General features: G+C 45.3%; 1 protein-coding gene and 1 long non-coding RNA gene across 4 annotated transcripts in view; one reads left to right on the top strand and one right to left on the bottom strand.

Annotated features, from left to right (window-relative positions):
* The window catches only part of TRAF3 (TNF receptor associated factor 3), a 69189-nt gene extending 67501 nt beyond the window's left edge, over positions 1-1688 (bottom strand). For 2 of the 3 annotated variants that reach the window (XM_088166272.1, XM_088166276.1), the window contains exons 1-2: positions 1624-1688; positions 957-1012 (exon numbers count right to left, since the gene is read on the bottom strand). The gene's annotated coding sequence lies outside the window, so the exon portion shown is untranslated. Of the gene's footprint in view, positions 1-956; positions 1162-1623 lie in introns of those variants that run through there. The other variant, XM_014871931.2, reaches the window with a different exon arrangement.
* A 1093-nt stretch (positions 1689-2781) lies between these two features.
* LOC148223436 (uncharacterized) lies at positions 2782-4127 on the top strand. Its single transcript, XR_015804255.1, has 2 exons — positions 2782-2865; positions 3657-4127. It is a non-coding gene; the product is annotated as an uncharacterized LOC148223436 (long non-coding RNA).
* Positions 4128-19310: the final 15183 nt, after the last annotated feature.

The raw sequence follows: 19310 nt of genomic DNA, 5'->3' as shown, positions 1-19310 counted from the left end.
TTATAATTCTATATTCCAGGTCCAGCTATTATTAGAAGCACCTCACCAAGTCATATTTCAGTAAAACACCCACCATTCTTGTGCTGGAACAACCCAACTTTTATAACCCCCTAGAGCCGCCTGCTTGCAGTGCCCAAGCTCATGATACATCAACGTTTCCGTTACCAAGCTCTATGACAAGGGGTTTCCCAGTGCAGCCATAAAAAACTGATTCCGTCCAAATGTTCAAGTATTTCTCACCTTAAATGAAAAACCCTCTCCCTAATCACCACAAATAGTACTTAGAGCTTAATCCATATGTGGTATAAGCCAATGGTTCCTTTAAAAGGACAACATGCAGTATTATGCTATGGTCTCTCCTCTTCTGAACAACCATCAGTGTAGCCTTTTAATCCAGGCTTCCAGGCAAGTCAACAGCCATTTTAAACACAAATTTTTACTAACGACTTCAAATTATACTATTTCATTTAGCTAAGATAGACGCTGCTAGTAGACCTTTGCATCATGCACTGAACTCCTTTTCAGTCTATGAATGCAAGTTCGGATCAGCGCTCAGGAATGCTACGTGCATCCTATGGGACAAATCTGCAAGGAAAAGCACACCATTCTACTCAAGAAACAGAAAATACGTAAATTACAATATGCAGTACATAAGGCTCAGATCTCAACAAGCTAGAGAAATCACAGACTCAAAAAGACAGCATATTTCAAATTGTATCATTGGAACTTCCCACATTTTACTACTACAGAAACAGCCTAAGATGAAAGATGCCCTAATGCGTGGTAAAGATCCACGCAGAGGAGCACATACAGTCTGTCACGTCACACACAAGCTCCGATCGGCACAACATGAGATTATGCCTCTCAACATTAATATAATTTCTCCCGTTTTTCTGCAAGTAATTCAGATCTTGGGCACTCAAATATACAAATAAATCAAGACGTAAATGCCTTACCTTCCTATTTTACAAGCCACTGCAGTTCGCAGATTATGAGTCAGTCATAGGTTAATCTGCAGAGGAATGACTCAGTATAAACTTTTAAACATTCATTATTTTTTCAAACCTACAACACGGCGATTCATTCAACGCGCTAAAACGCGGCGTCGCGAATCAGCGCATGAAATGAATGGCGTGAAAACAAAACACTTTTCTTTCCGCTCACGGCAGGCAGACGGGGATAGCGCAGCGCCGGTGCAGGCAGGCGGACTTTGCGAAAATACAACTCCTGCCGTGCCGAAGAGGGGCAGCTCCAGCTCCGGCGGGTCCGGGCGCAGCCCCATGGCCGGGGAGCGGCGGGGGCTCCGCCGCAGCGGCAGCCGGGGGGACGCGCAGCCGGGACCGCGCTCCGCGCCAGGCGCGGCGCTGCCGGCAATGCCCCTTTAAAGGCCGTCGGCCCGCCCCCAGCACTGCATATGGAGGGAGCCAGGAGCGAGCGAGCCTTCTGCATTCAAACGACACATCAAATGCCGCAAGCGCCAACGCGGCTCCCGGCTCCGCTCCGGCCTCGCCTCCCTCCGCTCCCCGCACAGGCACACACACCGCGGGGAGCGGGGCAGAGAGCGAGAGGAGCAGGGGAGGGAAGGGGGAGGCAGGAATAAGTAAGCAAGAAAGAAAGGGGCACCTGCAAAGCCCTGGAGTGCGAGTGCGTCCGGGCAGGAGAGTCCGCGCCGCCCCGCCGCAGGCTGATCTATCCCCGGGCACCGGCGGCCGCCGAGGTCCCGGCACGGGCTGCGGGTGCAGCGCTCGGCCCCTGCCTGGCAGCAGATGCCTCGGTCAGCGCCGTGGCCCCGCCGGAGCGCCCCCGGCTCCCGCCGCCCGCCCGGCCCCGTCCCCCTGCCCGGAGCGCCCGAGCGCGGGCAGGCGAGCGCGGCCGGTGCCGGAGCCCCGCGCGGGAGCCGCCGCCACGGCGGCAGCGAAGCTCCCGCCCTCCCTCCTCCTCCTCTGCCGCCCGGTCGGGCCGAGCCGAGCCGAGCCCCGCGGCCGCCCTACCTGCGAGCGTGTGCGGGGAGCAGGGCGGCGGGCGGCAGCTGGAGCCGGGCGAACGCGACCGCCAGCCCGGCGGAAAGTCCCGACCGCTGTGCGCCGTCTCCCCCCGCCCCGCACTTCCTCTCCCGCCCGCTCGGGCTGGAAATCCCCGGCGAAGCCCGCTGCTCTCCCGGCTCCTCCCAATCGCCGAGGGCGGGCCCGGCACAGCCGCTCAGCGCGCAGGCGGCAGCCGGGGGCCGGGCTTGCCCTGGCCGCTGGCCCCGGCTGCACCTGATGCTGCTGTCACCCCCTTCCCGCGGGCACGACTCGGGCGAAGGGGCCCCGCGCCTGGCGGAGGAGGCGCTGGCTGCGCTGCGGGGACGGCGCGTCCCGCTGCGGGCGCGGGTGGTGCCGGCGGAGCCGCGGGGGCTCGGCCGGAGGGCGGGCGCTGCTGCTGGGCACCGGGGATGGCGCCGGGACGCGGGGCTCGGGAGAGCGGGATCGGCGCGGCGGAGAGCCGCTCGCTTCCCCTGCCTCTCCCGAGAGAGGTGCAGCAACCCCGCTCAGAAAGGCGCCTCGATCACAATAGCGTTTATTAAACAAAGAAAATGCCACTGGGAAGAATGGGAGGGAGGGAAAGCAGCAGTTGGGAGGGGGAGAAGGGTCTGGAAGTGATCAGGAAAGAGCAGCCAGCCGGAGCCGCTCGCCCCCGGGACAGGCGGTCGGGGCGCCCAGGCAGCTGCCGGCCGGAGGTGCCAGCCCCGGGTCCCGGTGCTGGGCAGGGGCTGGCGGTGTTCCCTGCCCGGGGGTGCGAGAGGCACCCGCCTCCCCTCCGCAGGCCACCGAGGAAGGGGGGCGGCGTTGGCAGCCCATAGAACCTGTCGCTCCCGGCAGCCAGGTGAAATAAATGCCTGCGTCGTGCTCCGCTAGCATCACGGCGTGTACCGACCGGGGGTGGCATTTGTTCCGCCTGTACCGGCGGTCTCGCTTTTACAGGGGGCATCGCTGGCTGTCGTGGCTTGTCGTGTCCCCGTCGCCTCACCGGGATGCGGGGAGAGAGAGAGGGGGAGGGAGAGAGAGGGAGGGGGAGAGGCGGCTCTGGCGCAGAAGCGGCGCGGGGGCTCAGCCGGAGCCGGGAATGCCCAGCCGGAGCTGGGGATGGGGGCTCGGCAGGAGCCTTGGTCCAGGGCGGGCTGGAGGAATTACCCCACAGGGGCCTTCGGAGCCCTGGGTGCAGCGATGGGGCTGGCAGCCGGCAGAGCCGCAGCTCTAAGGAATGTGCAGAGCTGAACACGGAGAAATGTGTGGTGTTTGGCTAATTTCAGTGGGATGAGGTCACCGTCCTTTTTGGACGTTGTTTATCGAGGGATCACTAGGGACGAACAGTTGGATGCGTGATCCTGAACGGACAAGCTTTGCGTCATAGTTGCCGCTTGCAGCATCTCCACGCGTCCCGAAATCCATCCTGACCCTCCTCGCTCTTCATCTCCCCCGGCTCTCCGTACCGCCCACGCCACGCTGCCCTGCAAACCTGAACATCTCCTAAACCTCCGCCGCTCTCCTCACCAGCCTCTAAATCACGAAGCTTGGCCGCACTGCTAATTCCCTCCTGTGCGCTGTTTTTCTCCTCATCCTACTTCTCTGCTTTTTCTCTTTCTCCCTCTCTCCCGCCTTTCCTGCCGTCCCCAGTCAAAAGCTGGCTTAGCTGTCAAGACAACTGCGGCTTTTGAAAGGATGCCGTGAACCTGCCAGCAGAAAGACAGCCTCAGACGGATGTCTTACATGTTCTCATCACTTGTTCAAGATTGCTTAGCTCTGGACCAGCAGAAAGGATTGTCCAAGCCTGGATTTCTCCAGCAGCAGGGCTGCAAATAAGTTTCTACCAGAGACAAACCTGCAATTTCTTCCTTTGCCACTCTTTTTGCTGTTGTATATGTGTCCTCTTGTTTTGCCCTAAAAAGAAAAAAAAAGAAAAAATGGAGAAAACATAATAGGATTCCAGTGCCTGTAGCTCTAGCAGCTGTACTAATGTATTCTTCCCCAAAAAGAGAAAACAAATTCTTATATCATTTAAAGATGTCAGAAGCCTTTCCACATTAAAAAAAATGTCTGTTGATAAAGGGATAAAGTGATGATTTAATTAAATACCTAGCATTTCAATTGCTTTGGTGTTTTTTTTTTCTTTTTCCATATTGTGACTCCAAAATTTTAGGGATTTCTAATACAATTATTACAGCAAGATATGTCACCAATGTTCAGTCTTTAATTGGTTTGGGATTCTGCGTTACAAGCAATATTTTCTCTGGGGCTTAAAGTGTTGTCTCAAGGCTGCTGTGATAATGCTGAACACTTCTGCTTGGCAGTAGTATTTCGAATGTAGTCGTTGGAGGGGTAGCTACTTAAAACAGCAGAAATTATAGTTAAGAACCCATGGAGTAGCTCTGTATTTTAGTAAATTGTTTGAAGAAATAAAATAATAGTGTGTTACACTGGAAAACCACCTGGCAAGAAAGAATAAAAAAGAAATCCACTGAGAGAAGAGTGCTAATCCCTTACAAACTTGGACAGGGATGCTTATCTCCAAAAACTATTTGGAAGACATAGAAGAGCAAATGGCATGTGGTTATGGGAAACTAATTTTTCAGCTTCAGACTGGAAGGTACCACTGGGAACTGGTAGGGCTTAAATGTTCTGGAGTGTCATAGAAACTCGATTTCTCAAGCAAACAGTCCATGAGAGAGGATGCTATTTTAGGACTGGTATTAATAAGCAGCAAGGACCTTGTAGAAGGCCAGAGTGTTGAAACTGATCATGAACTGACTGAGTGATCACAAACTAATCCAGCTGAAGTTAAACTGCAAGAGGAGCAAATGCAGATATTTGACTAAGACTTGGGATTGCAGAACAGCAGACTTAGAGAAAAGGGGAAAATTTCTGAGGCTGACATGATGGATGAACACAACGATGATTTTTACTTAGAGATATTGGAAGAATCAGCAAATAACAATTGCCAAAACAAGGATTTGTTCAAGGTTAAAAATGTTGGGAGCAATACCCTGTGCCTAAAACAATATAGTGAAGGAAGGAGGGTGGTGATGCTGGTTGCCTTGGGTCTACTGCTCTGACCTTACTATGGGGGTGAGTTCCTCCATGAGAAAATGACCGTGAGCTGCCAGCAGAATGGCTGTGGAAAAGATTCACTTGAGTCTATGATGCACAAAGCATGGTATTTTTAGTAGAGAGAGGGAAGTATTAATATGGGTTTGCACAGTACAGCTGAGGAACCTTGTTTGGAAAATTGCGTCCAGTGCTGGTGACTTACGGTCAGAAAAGATTGACTCAGGTTGGCACAGGTGCAGAAGAGGAATCCTGGTGTGGCAAGGGAGCTGAGTATCTGTATTCTTGAATGGGAGCTGCAAGCAAGCAAACTTAGCTTCCCTAACTAGCCAAATTAAGCCAAAATAGTGCAATTCACACAGTAAATATCAAGGAAAGAGTATTATTGAAATTAAAGGGTTATGTTAACACAGTGATGCATGGTCATAAATTGGTCATGAGTATACTTAGACTGAAAAGCTTTCTAACCATTCCAAGAGCAAACAAACAGTACTCCAGGAACAAACACCTACATGATTTTAAATCAGGGCATGATACTTTGTTTTGTCCAAAGGGGATCTGAAGATGACTGAGCTGCTCTCCTTTGACATTGTACTGTAATCATTCCTGCATTTCAGGCCTGCTTCTGGTCCTCTGCCCCATCTACATTTGGCTTGTGAGGTTTTTTTCAACTGCCTGTGAAGCACTGGAAATTAGTCAGAGACAGGATGTAGAAAGGGCTGGTGACATTAAGTCATCAGGTGGTTTGTGATGGATCTTTCTCACAGGCACACTGTGATTGCCAGATTTGTGTCATTACAAAACCTCTTCCCTCAGGTGAGCCTGGAAAAGGACTGTTTTGTGTTCCCCCTGCCACCTTCTCAGGATCTTCTGGGAGATATTTTTGGTAAATATCTTGTTGCATGGGTACTGGTTATAGTCTTCTCTGATATTGTGCTTGAGAGGTTTAGCCTTTTACTGCAGCTCTTAAGTTTATTACCCCTTACCAATAGGGGTTTGATGACTCTTGATGAGTGAGGATGCAGAAAAGTTATTGCTCTGTGAACTCCTAAACAAAATGGCCATTATGTGTTTGTGGAGGGGGACCATTCTCAGTCCTATATTCCCAGAGGTGGCATCAACAGGTTATTTTTAATTCTGGAAGTAAACCTGAGAGAGGGAGAGAGAAAGAGGGCAGCAAACCATAGTTTCTTGTGTGAATTTGCTTATTGCAATTAACAGTCATTCAGCTGAACATTTGTAGTTTGGAATGGTACAGTACATCCTTATTAACCCTGCTGTTTCAGGTGCAATTTGGCACTTCTTCTATATGGAATGCTAGCTCTAAGTGTTGTGGTTTGTGTGCTTCACATGGCTTTTCCACAGTTTCTGCAGAAGGTGGTAATGTTTTTTTCCTAATCAATATCTATTGTGGATCTGAGCAACACTTAGCAGGAGCCAGTTTCTACATTTCTGGCACTGAGGCAGTTTCTTGACTTGCAGCTTCCTCATCCCATGCTCTGGATTGAAGTTGCTTATTAACAGAATAATAAAATCATTAAATTTATATTCTTTTTTATTGCTGAAGCACTGCCCAAGAGGACCTGTATTGTGGGAATACACATTCATTTTTTGCATCCTATACATGAGGTAGGGGGTTCCTCAGAGTTTATTTCAACTGCTACTAGGCAATAATGTCTAATGTGATATCCCATTTGTTTAGGGAAAAAAAAATTCCCTTGCCCAAGCTATGATTTTCTACTTTAATTTCCTAAAAAGTGACTGTTTTCCAAGTGACAAGCATTTAGGGTGAAACATTCCCCAACTCTTCCAGAAGTAAGTTATATATGCCTTTCTGAATTTGCTATATAGTATTTTTCTTTTCTTTCAAGTTAATTTTAATTCTCAAGTCAACTTATAGAGCTACTTCACATTTGACAGGGAATATTAGTAGGGAATAATACAACTGCATCTCAGTAATCTTAGGGCCTTCTTACTCTCTTGTTGAGACTATCAAAAATATATTGAGGTCCCCAGGCTCCCCTATTATCAAGACTGCCATTGTGCCCATGCCAAATTGACTTTGGAGTCAAATGAAATTTTGGAGTGCATGTCAGTGGATTCCCAAAGAAGCCTGTGAAGTGGTTCACGTGAACTCTAAGCTGTGCCTGGAAAAAGAGACAAGATACAGCTCCACAGCAGGGAGTTACTGGAGCACAGCAATGCCTCAGCCATACGTCTGCCTCTTGGTATGGCTGCAAAATCAGAGCTATGATGGGAAGAGTGCAAACTCAGCAAGATCAGCTCTCCACCATATGGAGATTTCCCTGTGACAGCTGAATCTGAATATAACCGATAAAAGAATCTTAAAGGCTGCTTTATGCCTTTAGAGCAGCACAAAGAAGCTTTATCAGGAAGAAGGATTTGGTCCAAAAGATTTCTCCAGACATAAAGTGTCGGTTATTATGCTAGTTTGTAACTAGCAACTGCAAGGATTCTGTTGAAACCTGGCAAAGTAAAAGGCTGACATGAATATAACAGCTGTATTGATTTATTCAGATGCCCTCATTTTCTGGATGAAACATCCTTAGGATATCCTGATATTCTTGGGATCTTTTCTCCATCAAGAATCTCAGAACCTAATCATACAAGAGAAAAAGCTTTACCTAATATTGTCAGAAAGAGCAGGTGACTATACTTTAAGTGCTGAGAGTCTTTCATTATTTTAGAAATTGTTACAGGCTCTTCTTCAGTAATCAATAGTAGCTCTTTCTTCAGAGTGATGTAACTACTTTTGCTTTCACCTTTTTTGCATGTAGTCATGGGAACACCAAACAACCTGTGAGAATCAAGCTTAGGAATAATTTGAGCATTTGAGATGACTGGGAGGTGGTCACTGTCTCATAATTTTCCTGGCTGTTAGCTTAACTGTGTGCCTTACCCCCAGTGCTGTCAGAGCACCAGAACAGGTCTGAGAAGTTTTTTCACCACCCCCCCCCGCCTTTTATTGCCAATGCTCTAGGTAATTCTAAAGGATATTTCAGAGTATTCTGAAATGTTGTTTGAGCCTCTGGATATTATTTTGTTGTAAGTAAACTGTCCATAAAAGGTGCATTTCCAAAGCTTGAAGTATTCTGTCCTGAATTCATGTGCAGCCTGACCTAGGCAGACCAACCAGATTTCAGTACTGAAGAGATTACACAGGATGGAACCTCTGTGTTTGCTGCCCTGGCAGATTCCTGAAGAGAATCCAGTCAGGACAATCACCATATAAAGAACAGTTGTTCTAGAAGCCTGGAGGAAAACACTTCTCTTGTCCCAATTGTTTCTTTTGTCTTAGCATACATCCAGCCCTCTAGTGGATCCACACTTGTGGGATTCAAGACGTGCACACCTGTATGACTGCATAAAGCCCTTCTCTCTGAATTTTTCCTTAAAGCCTGTAGTCCCTGGTTGATCTGCCTCTTGTGACTCCACAGTTTTTCCCACTGTTTTTAGCAATTTTCTCACCTTGTATAGGAAAATGGTAATTCAAATTTACAGTTTCCCAGGTACCATTCATTCTGTCTCATGACAGTATGGATAAAATGAGGTAATGCTAGAGAAGCAGTAATTATCCAGCTGTTTGTCTGAAGGTACCTCTGAGCTGGATTCTATTTATCCACCTGGGTCTTGAGAGTTAGAAGACATCAGCATATTCACTGGATGGTATTTAGAATTATTTCACTTTCACAGATAATTTTTTATCACAGAGGCTTGGGAGGTTTTTGACCTGTGCAAATGAACAAAATGACTAAAAGTGCTCCAGGTGGTATTGGGAAGAGAGTGGCTGTCTTGAGATGAAAACAACTGGCTGTCTTAGCAACCCCCACATACTGCATTGTTAAAACCCAAGGGCAGCTATCTAGTTTAAATGTATCTTCAGGGAAGCAAGATTATATTCAAATATTTTCCTTGCTGAGTTTCAGATTCTCTATATCAAATATGCTCAGTTTTCAAGTAAAAAAAGTAAAATCCAGGTGCCCTCAGAACAATTTCAGCCTAGCCCCTATGAATCAAGCTTCCCTTCTTCTCCCTTCTTACTGGTTATGATGAATGCTCTGCAAGCCACATTATACCCTAATCAGCATTTGCATAATCTTTACTATCTCTGTGATTGCAGTATATAAGCTAGACAGCAATTAACAAGAGCTAGAAAGAACCCAGTTCCAATGATTAGCATGAGGCAGCAATGATTCAAGAGCTGTGAGTCTTTCCTGTGCAGCATTTGGAAGAGAGCTGCCCTGCTAAGGGAACTACTTTGAACTTCTTAATCAGAAGGGACTATTTAGATTTTTGGGTGCAGGCCCCCACGAAAACCCAAGGAGCAAAAGGAAGCCAGACAGACCTGTTGGACACTGTGTCTTCAATTACTGGATATAATCCTCTACAATTCCACTGCAGAAGCTGCTGTTCTGGCACTGGGGGATAACAGACAAGTTCTGTTGGCCCCAGCTCACACAAAAACCATGTCCACCAGAGAAGAAGCCCTTCTGCTCTTCCAGATGCCTGAAGACCTGTTGTGGAAATGGTAAAATACTAGCTAAGATTCTGCAAAGGTCTGAGCTAAGAGTATTAGAAAAATTCCCTTGGAGCCTTCAGATGGTTGGAAAGGATTGTGCCTGACAAAACTGGCCCGAAGATTTTCCACAGTAAATATATGAGCTGTTTCTCTCAGCAGTGGTCATCTGTAGCCACGGGATGGTGTCTCAGTCACAGGCATCTCCCTGCTGAAAAATGGGCAGAGGGGTGTAATACTTTGCTCTAGCTGCCCTTGAAACTCAAAAAGGTTGCTTAGACTGTAGCTCTATAAAGAACCCTTGGAGCAGAGGAAGATTTAAGGAGAGGTCAGCGTACAGGACACAATTAGTAATCTGCTGCCAGTGTAGAAAACAAGGATTCTTCACAAATCAAAATGAATTTTGCATTTATTTGTTCATAAGAACAGATAATAATAGAACAGAACCTGTTGTCAAACTACAGACAAGCCCAGACACCCTTGTAATTTTAGCAGATGGAGTTAAAGGACCCCTAGAATATTCTAAGGACAACCGTCTCACTTTAATAATAGCAAGCAAATGTTGTCAGTGGGTTTGAGGACAAGGAGCTGCTGTGTTCAGCCTCAAACAGAATAGCTGAACTCTCAGGAGTCCTAGGGAGCTGAGACAATGGGACTTCATCATTCCCTAGGTCACACCACAGCAGCTCCCAGCTCCTTCACTTTTTCATCCTTCCTAGTTTGTATCCCAGAGAGATAAGAGCCTTTTTCTGATCCTGTACTACTTTCCTGAATTCAGTCCTCATATCTGCTCCAGCTGCTAAGAAAAATGCTTTCACATCCTGAATTAAATGCTCCCCTGTTGCAGACAGATGCAAGTTAAAATGCACAAAATCTTATGTCATCTTGGCACTGAATTAAAAACCACAATAAGCAAATTCTTCTTTGGCCTCATTCTTACCTGGGGAATGCTAATTTGTCTTTGTGCAATTGCTGCAGATTGACACCAACATAATCCAGAGCAGAAAGAGGCCCCAAACCTCTTCTGGGCTGTTTAAGACAGTCATAAAACCAAAACCCAGTATCCCTCTCTCCTGCAGTTTCCCCAAGGTATCAGAAAACATTCTGGTCTTAGATCCAAAGTGGAAATCTGTGATATTTGCACTCTCTTTCTTGGAGTCACTCCCAGTTCATACCGTGGTAACAGACTCAGCTGAGAGCAGAACTATTTTTCATTATCTGGGCCTCCCAGTTCAGTGGCTGTGGAGAGAGAAGGTGGCAATCTGCATCTTTCCCCACAGAAAGACAAGTTATTTCCAATGGTATTGCTGCTAAAATATAGCTTTGCATCTTTTCTAGACCTCAGGAAGTTCTTTATTTATAAGAAGGGCATTTCTAAACCTCAAACATCTGAGGAGCTACAGACTGCCAATTCTCACAACCTTTATCATAAGTTCTGTGATATTTGGAGCTTTTTCCTCAAAGTACCAGCTCTTGGAATGATGTGATTATGTAAAAACTCGCATTTTTCTTTCATTTAAACAAAAAGACAGTAATTTTCCTGCTCTCATAGATATTATGATAGAATAGATAGAAGCTTAAGTTATAGATAGGCATTAGATATGTATATATATAGATAGAAGTTACAGACAGAAGCTTAAAAACATAAACTGAGCATACTGCAAAGCCTGAGAATCAGAAGGCAAAGCAAAATTAATTGAATACATATTCACTCCTAAACATTTTAACTAGAAGTCTCTTTTGTACTTTTTTTTTTAAAGATCTGACTCATTATTTTTAAATTATTCAGCTTGGCAATACCATATAGATTCATTATGCTCTTGGATAAAATTCTTTGTCACACTAAAGGCTAAATTGAGCCAAGAGTAAGCTCACTATAAACAATTACATGTATTGTCTATTCTCAGCTTTTTAAAAACATCATCTAGTCCTTACAAAAACTCTGGAACACAATGAAGACTAAAGCTTCCATCTAGGCTCCAGTATATGACAAATATAAAAATTGAAAGGCACAATGGAAATAGAAGCTAATAAAACTTGAAATAGATGAGATTTATTTCTTTAAAGTCTCACTTCTCTCATACTCACTGGACCACAGTCTGTTCTGGGTTACACTAGGGTAAAACCAGAGTAAATCCAGCAAAATAATCTAACTTTATTGTTCACAGCTTATATATTTTGCAGTGAATTGATATCAGTTTTGCTAAGTGTGTCTGTCATTCCATTTCTACTTCCACCACTTATATCAAAATCTAGTAACAGCAATGTGACTGGGGGACTGAGGAAGGACTAATATTAAGCCTGTGTGTGCAGCTTCAGTTTGTCTGATATCCCTTCTGCCCTGCTTCTGAATGTGTATTCTGAAGCCCTTGATGATGCAATCACATTTTTTCCACAGGATCTGCTGCCTCTCTGAGTAAGAGATCATTCTGTTGAGGTTTAGATGTGAAGCATGCAGCAAGAGGGACTCCTGCCTTCCAGATCTGTATTTCACTTTATCCTTAAAGAGGAACTTGGTGCTACAGAAACCAAGCCCTATAGAAAGTAGGTGTAAAGTGAGTATTTGCACACTCAGCACGCTGTGCTTCAAACACCTTCAATGAGAAGGGAAAATATGCAGCCAGCAAAAGAAACACAATCCAGGAGTCATATTTGCAGTCCTCTAATTCATAATCAGAAGGTATTATCTATTATGCTACCAGAATGCTATTGGCAAGGTCTTTGTTTGGATAGATGTACCCTATAATCAAAGTTGAAAGATGGATAATGAAATTTATTTCTAAAACCCCACCTAACTTCTCCCAAAAAATAACAGAGCAAACGAAACCCTTGCCAAGCTAATATGAAGATCAATTGAGTGTTTGTGAAGCCCTCAAGAACAGCAGTGATGAGTACTAGAGAGAAAATTTTAGGACTTGAGCTAGCATATCACTGACAAAAATAAGAGGAATAGAGGTTGCATGGTTACTCTCAAATCCTCCAAAGCCAAGAGCACTTATCTCTCAAACCCTCTTTAAAATCCTGTTTACTGCCTAAGAGAATCATCCAGCTGGGATTCAAAGGGCGGAAAAAAGTATGTACCAGAGAAAAACAAATATATAGCACCCTTACTTAGGAGGAAACAGATGGCTTTTTAAACAAGCCTGGATAACACAAAATAAATATGTAGGGCACCACACATTAAATACTGAAGATAAAACAAAATTACTAAGGGGTCCTCTGTCCATCTTGTGTGTCAAAGAAATTCAAATCCTTCAGAAAGAATAGTATCCCACTAAGGACTGCATAATAACACTGTCTTTATTCTGATATTTTTCTGAGTCATCTGAATTTCTGAATCACCTGAACTTCAACCTCATTGTCACTTGTTCGTGTGGATTTCTATTTTGGGTTGAAGGCAAGGAGACTGACGACTGTTTTTTGTTGGGTTTTTTTTTTTTCAGTTGTGTCATCCAGAATAATTCATATTCTCATGCTCAGATAGAGGACACTCTTTACATCCACTCCACAGACTTCTACTTCTTGACCTAAGAGAGCAGCTCCTCACAGTGCTGCAATGCCAGGAACTCTGGAGGAAGAGCTCCTCTCCTGCCAGCACAGCATCACTGCTGTTCAACCACAGCAGAACAGTGAGGCTCAGCAGCCTGGATGCTTTTCCATGCCCTGATGGGTGGTGTTGCACATCTTGATGGGCATTCCCCTCAAAGAGACCCTAATTCCACTCATGCTGCTCATTTTTCCTGTTGTTTTAACGTCACTCTCCATTTCTCAGGGATCCATCCCATCCTCATCCCAGTCTCTCTCTCATTATAACATCCAACTCTTGATTTTCCATCCCAGTACTGTTCTCTTTCTACACTGTCAATGCCTTTGCACCAAAGGCCAGCCATCTTTTAATCATGTTCATTCCTGTTTTTTCTCCCTTGCACTTGTACAATTTCCCTTTCCCTTTGTATCTCTGCCACCTCTAAGCCTGTGTCCCACACCAGCTATCACTGTGACACTTTTGCCAAAATAAACACCCAGAGGTGAGTTATTGGAGACAGCCATGCTTCAATCTGAACCCTTGTTGGTGCATCAAAACTACAAATAACACAAAATATTGAAACACAAAATAAACCCATGCAGGAACAAGGAACAGTATGTTTGTTGATTCAAGTTCACAGTTTCATTGTCCATCATGCAGTGCACTTCACCTGCACATTTTAAGACATTTATAGGAGGGCCCAGGAAGCCTGAAATCTGTCTAGGGCTGCAGGGTTCAAGAATCAAGAATTTTAACGTGCTGTGATCTGCTGGAGAGACCAAAAGAAGGGGGCTAATTGGGCTTGACCCATTTTTTCCTGCAACAGAAGGCTTGGTTTAACAACCCAAATGGAATGGGAATATTCTGGTGAAAATATTTATTGAACAGGAAGTAAATCCAGACTCCGTCCATTCCATACCCTTGAAAAGTAGGCAAAAAATAGAAAAATCCCCAGACTTCTCATGGCATAGTCAAAGGCCTTTTCTTATTGAAGAAGGTCAAGGAAAACAGGTTTGAAAATCTAAAATTCACTTAATTTCTAAAGAAAGAGAGAAATAAAGTCAACACCAGATGATTTTACCATGAAGCATTACAAGACACAGGTGCAAGTAAAGGGGTCACAGTAAATACAGCATAACCTGAAGCATTCAAAGGTATAGCAATAACACACTTAATAACCAGTGTCAAATTCTTGTGCCCTTGGAGTATTTCAGCAATAACTGGAATAAGACTTTTTTGTATCTAATCTTCTACGTCTCTTTCCCAACAGTTCAGAGAAACCCTGCTGTCTGGAATGAAGTTCTGATAAGACAAAGACTGAACAAGTCTAGGCATGACTAGCTAAATTAATAGGGATGGCCTGGGATGCTGAGACTCAGAGATAGGTACTGTAATATCTGGAACAATTATTCTCCCCCTTTGTTGTCTCTCAAGAATCTCTAATTAGTTCATGCAACAGATAAAAGCTTTGAAAGGTCTTCAGGATCTTCCCTTGTAACATAGTTCCATGTTTGCCTCAATGCTCTGCTGATTGACAGGAGGTGAATGGACCTCTTTGTCAAGTGCTCTAACCCCTGCCTCTGGTGTCATCTCCAGCAGCTGACACAGAAACAGCACAAACAACAACATCCTAACACAATAAAGCAAAGTTTCAGGCATCAAGCTGCAGTTTGAATTCTGAAAGGAGGCAGGCACTGCCTGGTGGTGTGCAGTCAGATGTCTCTCCCATGAGAAGGGATGGATTTAAAGCTTCAGTCAGGTGGCCTCTTGCAAATGTAACTGTGGCAGTGTAAGGAATGTCCTTGTCCTTCAGCTACAGCTCCTGGCTTGAAAGCTGTTGCTTTCCCTTAGCAGGGCTGGCAGAGCTGCTCGTGACACAACTCACCTGCCTCAGAGGTGAGCTGGTCTGACATTGCCCTGGGGCAGGTGAGGAGTGCTCAGTGAACTGCTCTGGTGTGACAACGGGAACCTCGGGCAGGGATGTGACCAACTCAAACAGCTGAAGGGGTGATCATGTCTTAAATTGATGCGGGTTCTTCTAAAGTGGTGATGTATATTCAAGGATGTCTCCTCTTTTCAGTGCCTCCTACTTTTGGTAACTGGCATCTCAGTATAGTGGTTTTTGGGATCTTCTTCTGATGTTACCTTGCCATCCCCATGCCCTGGGGGTTCCAGGGGTGTGTCACAGACCTGCAGATCCTCCTGTGGCTGGTGTGCAGCCATGTTCTAATTACCTCATCAGTAGGGCAATCCACCTTCCTCAGCAAGAAAATGCACTTACAACTCAAAGGCATTACTAAAAGGCAGGAAGGAGGCCACAAGGAATTTTTTCCCATAACAATCTCAACACAAAGTTGGTCAAGTTTAGCCGAGAGTCACTTGTATCTAAAGAGAATATTCTTTAACTAAAGTTAATTGTAACTCTTACATGATGATCCAAACAATAACTTGAAATTAATCTTTACAGAATTAAGCCAATAGCAGCAGAAAGGCTTGGAGATGCCAGATGGAGTCTTTAGGGTTCCCAGACATGCACAAAGCCATCCGGCTGCCTTTTAAACCTTGAATGTTTTCACTGTCAACTGACTTTGCCCTCTCTTCTGCCTCTCTCCCTCATCATCACTATGGTGACTAGTGTATCACAGCCTTTGAAACTCTCTTTCTCTCCCTTATTCATTCTCTTTCCTTTAGCATCCCTTTTCCTTTTGACCCAATCCTGCCCTTTAAATGATAGGATCAGCTCTGGACTGAGGCTGAAGTCATCCCAGCTGTCCAGCCTGTCTGTGCTGCGTGCTTGTCTCATTGCTCATCAATCATCTCCTGAACTACCTCAGTTTGCCAAGCAACATTTTAAGGCAAACTGAAATAAGCAACAGTTCACCTTGGAACACACACTCCCAGCTGTGACAGCCAAAGAACTGACTGACAAGCAGCTGTACAACAAAGGGGAGGGGAACGAATGTCCTAAGGTAAACTTTCCCTTCTCTAAAAACAGTCTCCTCCATAATACAGGTAATGAATGCTCATCCATCTTCCTCTTATTGATTTAATCTTATATCAAAGCTACCTTTTCACATATTCTGGAAGAGATCCTGTTTTCCTCCATGTGTCACCCACCATCACGTAGTGCAGCAAGTGACAGGAGCAGGGTTTGGGGACAATAACAAGCTGTGTTGTTTCTGATGCAAGGCACAGCCCCAGAGGCTCAAAAGTGCTAATTCAACTTCAGCTTGGCAGATTAAGTCCGAGGCTTCAGACAGAGCATCTCAGCCCTGTGTGTCCCCCTTAATGTATTGGAAGGGAGAGAAAGTATTAAAAGCATCAGATATGTGAAGGATCAAGTACAACTGTTATTTTAACATGACTTGCTCCCTTTCACATTTTATACCGATTTCCTATAGAAATAAAGCTTATGAGATCAGCTGGGCAATGCACATCTCTCACCCTTCAACCTTCTTTCCCCCATTAGCCAATTTCAAGAGCACTTAATAGAAAGTAAAGTCCTTCAGGCTTAAATTAATTCTTACAGGATTTATAAAAAACAGTAGCCAGGAAGCAGAGACCGTGGTTTGGACTTTCCCAACTTGACCTCTGTTGATTATGCTCCTGTTACCCAATTTCTAGAATATCACTTTGCTTTAAAATGCTTGAGGGGGGAGGGAGGAGAGGCGACAGCAGGGTGGCCAGGGTGAATTATGTGTGGAATATTGTAAGCGCAAAGCAAAGGGGAAACAGCGCCATGGTGAGTACACAGAGCATCAATTAAAGCCATCCACAGCAGCCACTGCAGAGCTGCTCTGGTGAAGGCCAAAGACAGGATCTTCACAGCCACCCTGGGGCAGCAGGCCATGGACAGGCATAGGAGTAGGAAATGAAGAGGGCAAGATATTGCAGAGCCAGAAACAGTGTGAAAAAACCAGGAAACCTCATGTAGCTGTGCAACTGTGGTCACACCAGTGGGACCAGCAAGCTTCTCCAGAGCAGCCCACCCTATGGTCCAGTCAAGAGCTAACCAAATCCTGGCCTAAAGGTCTGAAATCTGACTTTTAATATGAGCCATAAAAGGATACTGTACATTAGGGATATGTCATCCAGGAAATGTCTAAATATAGCTTTACATGAAATGAGCACGGGGTGCTGACAATGACTGCCACGAATGCACGACCTTAGGCTAAGGATGAAAAATTAATCAATTAAAAATGTATAATAAGAGATAGCAGCCACTGAGGAAGTGCACTGCACAGTGCAAAGGGCTGATTGAATACCAGGGAGCAGCTGTGGTTCAATTCTTCCACCCTTAGCTGCTGTGTAATGTAAGTCCTGGTACTGGTGTTAAGCTACTGTCCCCCCTATCAAATGCTGGGGTGAGCCCTGTGCTGTCCAGAGATGTGTGAAAGAGCTGTGCAATGGCAGGCAGCAGGAAAAGGACATTCCCCAGCTGGATTGTGGTCAGTGGGTAGATGGTCAACAGTGGAGATGGGCTGTTGATGGGTCCCATCTCTAGAGCACAGCGAGTTCTGGAGAGTGTTGTGATTAATGGGATGTGAGAGATCTGGAAAGCTCACTGATTGTGGAGGAGTGGGGTGAAGCATTGTCCTGCTTCCCTGGAGCTCCCCATGTGCTGGGAGTTGTTACTACTCAACCACAGCCCTGTTGTTAGTTATGCTGACAGCAGCAGCTCACTCAACCCCTCAATGAGAATAATCAATTCAGGGGAAGGGATGGGTTAAAAAGGAGGAGGAAATGACATGACGATCTCAAGAGAAATCTGGATCAGCAGAAAAACACAGAGGCTGTAAAGTGCAGAGAAGATTGAAAGGAGGATGAAAGGCTGAAGGCAGTAGAGCAGCCATGGGGAGGTCAGGAAGGCAGAGTGGCTGAAGAACATGGAAGTTGCAGGGCATGGCATGCTTTATGCTTTATGCTTTATGCAGAGATAACAGTAGATTTGAGTATAATTAACTTAAAAGTCAATACTGCCCTTTACATGATAGGAACATAGATCTGCAGAGAATCAGGCTTCATTATGTTTCTTGCTTACAGGATGACCTGCTCTCTGGGAAAGTCACTCTCTGACTGGCTCTTGTAAGGTACTGGAGGTGACAACAACTGTCCATGCTGGCAAAAAGGGAAAAGGTTATTTTAAATGGGCCACAGGAGATGTTGTTCTCCTTTGTTCCTCCAGAGCTAAAAAAAAGACAAGAGCAGGCAAATGGAGGGCCAGAGGAAAGAGCTGCAGAGACAGAAAAGACAGCAGCTGTTGTGGTGCTGACTCTTCCTCTCCATCTCATTGTGAAAGAAAGGGCACGGCTCACACTCTTACCATTTCCTCTGAGAGGGTTTGTACCAGCATTGGGCACTGCTCAGCCTTCCTGAGCACCCTTGCAGTACTCTAACAAAAATGCAATCTTGGCTGTTTAATCCACATTCTGAAATAGGGGCACAAGCAGACAGAGAAGAGGAAGCAGGGAGAGGGAAGAAAGAAAATAAGAAACTGAAGCCAGCGATGAACATATTGGCCAGATCCTTTCCTTCAATTTCCCTAGCTACATAACTTTACTAAGATGAAGTAGATTACACCCATTTTAGTAACTTAGTTGTTTCTGGGATTTGAGAAATGCTTGGCCAGGGCAGACCCGAGAGTTAACAACTCTCCCAGAAATGTTTACTTCACCTAGTGCCCACTGCAGACCCAATATGGGCTGAAATCTCACTCACTCATTATTTAGCCTTTACTAATGACCTGTTGGTTTGCCATGTGAATCTATAGAGCCCTGAGTCCATGACAACAGGACTTTTGTGTTAATGAATTCTGTGGTTTCTTAATAATTTCATTACTTTTACTTTTAAAAAAATCTTGTGGGAGGGACTGAGTTCAGTCCTGAGTAACCCCAAATGCCTTATATCTGTTGATTTTCACGTTTTCACTTCTCTCTATTCAACCACAGTTAGTTCTGCTGTAATTTAATGTTATGGACTCTTACAACTACTGCATTTACAAGCACCCAAGAAAGCCCCCACTGCCCATGGCTGGAGCCCATGTTTGGGGCATTTTTTTCATGGTGTTTTTGCATGACAGGCTGAGGGTCACAGCTGCTAACTCCTCTCTCCCTGCATTTCAGTGGTGTCACTCCCACCTCAGCCATCCCAGCACAAACACTTA

This window comes from Sturnus vulgaris, chromosome 6 (genome assembly GCF_052056855.1).
Source record: "Sturnus vulgaris isolate bStuVul1 chromosome 6, bStuVul1.hap1, whole genome shotgun sequence".
Lineage (NCBI taxonomy): Eukaryota > Metazoa > Chordata > Aves > Passeriformes > Sturnidae > Sturnus > Sturnus vulgaris.
This window is presented reverse-complemented; position numbering and strand designations above follow the sequence as displayed.